Genomic DNA, 6,000 nt, shown 5'->3' on the forward strand with positions numbered 1-6,000 from the left:
GGGAGATCCGTAAATAACAGGAGCCAATCGCTGCGCAAAGAGAACCTGCCGACAATTTTATACGTTTAACGGCCAGTTCACGCCACAAAAACGCACTCAGGACGCATTCCAGATACGTTTTTGCTTACAGTTCACACCACGTGCAGTTTCGGTGCAGTCTGCCGTGTTCTGGAATGGTTCTGTGCAGAAAATTTGCAGCACGTTCTACTTTTTTTCTGCACTAAAAGGCAAACAAGTGGAACTTTCACTTTTGGGTGGAACACCACTTTAACCCCTCGCCTACCGGGCACTTCTACCCCCTTCCTGCCTACCGGGCACTTATACCCCCTTCCTGCCTACCGGGCACTTATACCCCCTTCCTGCCTACCGGGCACTTATACCCCCTTCCTGCCTACCGGGCACTTATACCCCCTTCCTGCCTACCGGGCACTTATACCCCCTTCCTGCCTACCGGGCACTTCTACCCCCTTCCTGCCTACCGGGCACTTCTACCCCCTTCCTGCCTACCGGGCACTTCTACCCCCTTCCTGCCTACCGGGCACTTCTGCCCCCTTCCTGCCTACCGGGCACTTCTACCCCCTTCCTGCCTACCGGGCACTTCTACCCCCTTCCTGCCTACCGGGCACTTCTACCCCCTTCCTGCCTACCGGGCACTTCTACCCCCTTCCTGCCTACCGGGCACTTCTACCCCCTTCCTGCCTACCGGGCACTTATACCCCCTTCCTGCCTACCGGGCACTTCTACCCCCTTCCTGCCTACCGGGCACTTCTACCCCCTTCCTGCCTACAGGGCACTTCTACCCCCTTCCTGCCTACAGGGCACTTCTACCCCCTTCCTGCCTACAGGGCACTTCTACCCCCTTCCTGCCTACAGGGCACTTATACCCCCTTCCTGCCTAACGGGCACTTATACCCCCTTCCTGCCTACCGGGCACTTATACCCCCTTCCTGTTCAGGCCAGTTTTCAGCTTTCAGCGCTGTCGCACTTTGAAAGACAATTGCGCGGTCATGCAACACTGTACCCATATGTACCCAAATTTTTATCATTTTTTTGTGACAGATGGAGCTTTATTTTGGTGGCATTTAATCACCTCGGGGTTTTTTATTTTTTCTTCAACAAACCAAAAACCACTGAAAATTTTGAAAAAAAAAATGTTTTTCTTAGTTTTTGTTATAAAATTTTGTAAATAAGTGATTTTTCTCCTTTACTGATGTGCGCTAATGAGGCTGCAGTGATGGGCACTGATGGATGGCACTAATGAGGAGGCACTGGTAGATGGCACTGATAGGCATCACTCATACATGGCACTGATAGGCGGCACTGACTGGCACTGATAGGAACCACTGATGCACACTGATAGGCGGCACTGATTGGTAACACTGACTGGCATTGATAGGTGGCACTGATGGGTGACACTGAAAGGCAGCTCATATGGGTACTGATATGTGGCACTGCTGGGGCTACACTGATCATCGGTGTACATGTCCCCTCTGAGGGATGCCGATTACTGGCTCTCCTCTCCTGTCAGCGTGACAGCTCGTGAGGAGAGAAATGCCAATAATCGTTATTTCCCTGTTTACATGTGATCAGCTGTGATTGGACACAGCTGATCAGATGACCAAGCCGACATCTTAGGCTCTTTCCGTTGATCGGTGATCCACTGTGTCCGAGGGACACAGCGCACCGCCGACGGCTGCGCATGAGCGGTTAGAATGGGACGTCGTTATAGGACATCCTCCCAGAACGAGAGAACCGCCTTGCGCCCGTCATTGTACTATATATGGCGGGCAGGAGGCGGTTAATGGCAAAAATGAAAAGGCTCCACCTATCAATCAGCGAGAATAATTGCAAAAAAAAAAAACACAGCTGATACTATTTGTAAATTTTATCGGCTGTTTTTTTTTTTTTTTTTCCCTTAGCAATGATTGCAGCTGGGAAAGCTGAAACGCGTCAACGAATCGCATTCTGCGTATTGTACATCGGGGTCTCCTGGATAAATACAAGATTGTAGAAACTTGATGGTGGACTGAATAGGTGTATTATGTATTCCTTTGAGGGGTATTAATGAATAAAGTCCCTGATGACCCAACAACATGGCTTCTATGAGGAGTGTGGTCACATGACCCACATGAAATATTCAGCTACAACAATGAAGTGTGAGCTCCTGTGGCGACAGGTATATCCTGACACCTCGGCCTGAGTCACATGAGCCGCCTCCTAGTGACAGAATCCACAGAAGAGCAGCGAGTAAATATTAGGCTCCGGGTTCTGTGCCAGAGAATGTGAGTAATACCGTCACACGTCGTTATCAATCTCTGTTATCAGGCTGACAGAATCGCAGCAAACAGTGACTCCTGCTAATGATTGGGCAGAGGGAACATGATCACTAAATTAAAGTGAACCTGTCATGGACACCAGTCTGCCCCTGCCCCAGGAAACAGGCCCTTCCCCAGGACACCGGGGAGAGCGGATATAGTGAATGCGGGGTCCGGGGAGAGCAGACATAGTGAATGCGGGGCCCGGGGAGAGCGGATATAATGAATGCGGGGCCCGGGGAGAGCGGATATAGTGAATGCGGGGCCCGGGGAGAGCGGATATAGTGAATGCGGGGCCCGGGGAGAGCGGATATAGTGAATGCGGGGCCCGGGGAGAGCGGATATAGTGAATGCGGGGCCCGGGGAGAGCGAATATAGTGAATGCGGGGTCCGGGGAGAGCGGATATAATGAATGCGGGGCCCGGGGAGAGCGGATATAATGAATGCGGGGCCCGGGGAGAGCGGATATAGTAAATGCAGGGTCCGGGGAGAGCGGATATAGTAAATGCAGGGTCCGGGGAGAGCGGATATAGTGAATGCGGGGTCCGGGGAGAGCGGATATAATGAATGCGGGGTCCGGGGAGAGCGGATAAGTGAATGCGGGGCCCGGGGAGAGCAGATATAATGAATGCGGGGCCCGGGGAGAGCGGATATAGTGAATGCGGGGTCCGGGGAGAGCGGATATAGTGAATGCGGGGTCCGGGGAGAGCGGATATAGTGAATGCGGGGTCCGGGGAGAGCGGATATAGTGAATGCGGGGTCAGGGGAGAGCGGATAAGTGAATGCGGGGTCCGGGGAGAGCGGATATATTGAATGCGGGGTCCAGAGAGAGCGGATATAGCGAATGCGGGGTCCGGGGAGAGCGGATATAGCGAATGCGGGGTCCGGGGAGAGCGGATATAGCGAATGCGGGGTCCGGGGAGAGCGGATATAGCGAATGCGGGGTCCGGGGAGAGCGGATATAGCGAACGGGGGGTCCGGGGAGAGCGGATATAGCGAACGGGGGGTTCGGGGAGAGCAGATATAGCGAACGCGGGGTCCGGGGAGAGCAGATATAGTGAATGCGGGGTCCGGGGAGAGCGGATATAGCGAACGCGGGGTCCGGGGAGAGCGGATATAGCGAACGCGGGGTCCGGGGAGAGCAGATATAGCGAACGCGGGGTCCGGGGACAGCAGATATAGCGAACGCGGGGTCCGGGGAGAGCGGATATAGCAAATGCGGGGTCCGGGGAGAGCGGATATAGCGAACGGGGGGTTCGGGGAGAGCAGATATAGCGAACGCGGGGTCCGGGGAGAGCAGATATAGTGAATCCGGGGTCCGGGGAGAGCGGATATAGCGAACGCGGGGTCCGGGGAGAGTGGAAATAGCGAACGCGGGGTCCGGGGAGAGCAGATATAGCGAACGCGGGGTCCGGGGACAGCAGATATAGCGAACGCGGGGTCCGGGGAGAGCAGATATAGTGAATCCGGGGTCCGGGGAGAGCGGATATAGTGAACGCGGGGTCCGGGGAGAGTGGAAATAGCGAACGCGGGGTCCGGGGAGAGCGGATATAGCGAACGCGGGGTCCGGGGACAGCAGATATAGCGAATGCGGGGTCCGGGGAGAGCGGATATAGCGAACGCGGGGTCCGGGGAGAGCGGATATAGCGAACGCGGGGTCCGTGGAGAGCGGATATAGTGAACGCGGGGTCCGGGGAGAGCGGATATAGCGAACGCGGGGTCCGGGGACAGCAGATATAGCGAACGCGGGGTCCAGGGAGAGCGGATATAGCGAACGCGGGGTCCGGGGAGAGCGGATATAGCGAACACGGGGTCCGGGGAGAGCGGATATAGCGAACGCGGGGTCCGTGGAGAGCGGATATAGTGAATGCGGGGTCCGTGGAGAGCGGATATAGCGAACGTGGGGTCCGTGGAGAGCGGATATAGCGAACGTGGGGTCCGTGGAGAGTGGATATAACGAACGTGGGGTCCGAGGAGAGTGGATATAGTGAATGCTGGGTCCGGGGAGAGCGGATATAGTGACTGCGGGGTCCGGGGAGAGCGGATATAGTGAATGCGGGGCCCGTGGAGAGCGGATATAGTGAATGCGGGGCCCGGGGAGAGCGGATATAGTGAATGCGGGGTCCGGGGAGAGCGGATACAGTGAATGCAGGGGTCCGGGGAGAGCGGATATAGTGAACACGGGGCCCGGGGTTTAGTAACACTTTAAGACTTGACATATTTGGTATCCATTTACTCAATGCAACCCCATCTTTTAGATTTGAGCAAAAATTGGGTATAGTATTGTGTTTGTTGGTAGTAAAACTGACATTAGTGTATTTTGTTCTTGTAAATATGAAATTGACAAATAGCTGTGCACATATCATGCAACTTAAAAAAATTGGAACTACCAGAATTTTTTTCACCAGGGCCTCTGCCATCAGAAAAAAAAACACTTTTTGAAGGGTTCTAGCAAAAAAAAAAAAAAAAAAAAAAGATTTTATCATGTGTGCAAAAAAAAAAAAAAAAATAAAAATGAAAAATTGCCCCGAAAGGCAAGCGGTTAATGAGAGTATGCTAAAACCACGGACTGACTGCCAATAACATGGCAATGGTGGAATGAATTTAGTAAAGTTACAAAAATGGTTTGGCGGTTTTCATCTGATTTACAAAGGCTGATCTTCCGTCACTCGTTACAGACGGACATAAAGCGACATACAAATCCTTTGCCATTTGTCTGACAACAAACAGGACAGTAGCACCGGAAATAGACGTAAAAACAAACACTCCCAGGTCCCCCGCAGCTAGTGACTGACAATACAGACTGCGGCTGGTGCGTTCCCGATTCCCACCTTCCGTTATTGACTTAAAAGGATCGACTTCATCCTTATCTGTCCAAAGAAACACGAGCGGAGAGCGGAAGACTAGAGGAGGAAATCGCAGCAAAAACAAACAGTACCCTGAGGTCCGATACAGTGCGGTACAGATATAGGAAACCAGCAAAGCGCAGACAGTGACACGTACTTCATACGAGACAATGGGGTCAATTCACTAAAGGTTACCGCATGTGATAACACGGTCACGTGACTCGTTTGCATAAATTATCGCATGTGGTAACAAAATGTCCAATTCACAATAAAATAAAACCATAAAAAAATAAAAATATAAAAAAACAAAAAAATAAAACCATAAAAAAACATAAAAAAAATAAAAAAATAAAAAATAAAAAATAAAAACATAAAAAATAAAAACAAAAAAATAATAAAAACATAAAAAAAATAATAAAAACATAAAAAAATAATAAAACATAAAAAAATTAAAAACAAAAAATTAAACGATTCTGCGGTACTTAACACAAAATTAAAAATGTGTCAGTAAAAATGCAAAAAAAAAAAGCGGTTAAGTCCAATTCACAAACTGAACAGAAAGTAAAAAAAGATGCTATATTTATCACCAGGGTATTACTGGCGGTATCACATTCGATATTTTTTCAGACGCAGCGAGGGTGTTTCAACCCTAATAATTACCCCAACTCTTGCATTTATCCCTAACATGCGACTTTGGTCGCATAAAGGTTCCTGCACTACTTTGATGACACTTGAGTGCCAGAGTGTGTAAAGTCGCATCAAAGTCGCAATACATGAACAGAACTGTCATACTTTTCTATTAGCAAAAAAAAAAACCTCAAAACACATTAAAAAAAATG

The 6,000-nt window shown here is 50.5% G+C and overlaps 1 protein-coding gene across 1 annotated transcript in view; it reads right to left on the reverse strand.

Annotated features, from left to right (window-relative positions):
• Nucleotides 1-6,000, reverse strand: part of FHOD1 (formin homology 2 domain containing 1) — a 154,270-nt gene that overhangs the window by 58,024 nt on the left and 90,246 nt on the right. The window lies entirely within an intron of this gene.

Source organism: Staurois parvus, unplaced genomic scaffold (assembly GCF_062004578.1).
Source record: "Staurois parvus isolate SC_StPar_1 unplaced genomic scaffold, SC_StPar_1.0 ptg002904l, whole genome shotgun sequence".
In the NCBI taxonomy this organism is placed as follows: Eukaryota; Metazoa; Chordata; class Amphibia; order Anura; family Ranidae; genus Staurois; species Staurois parvus.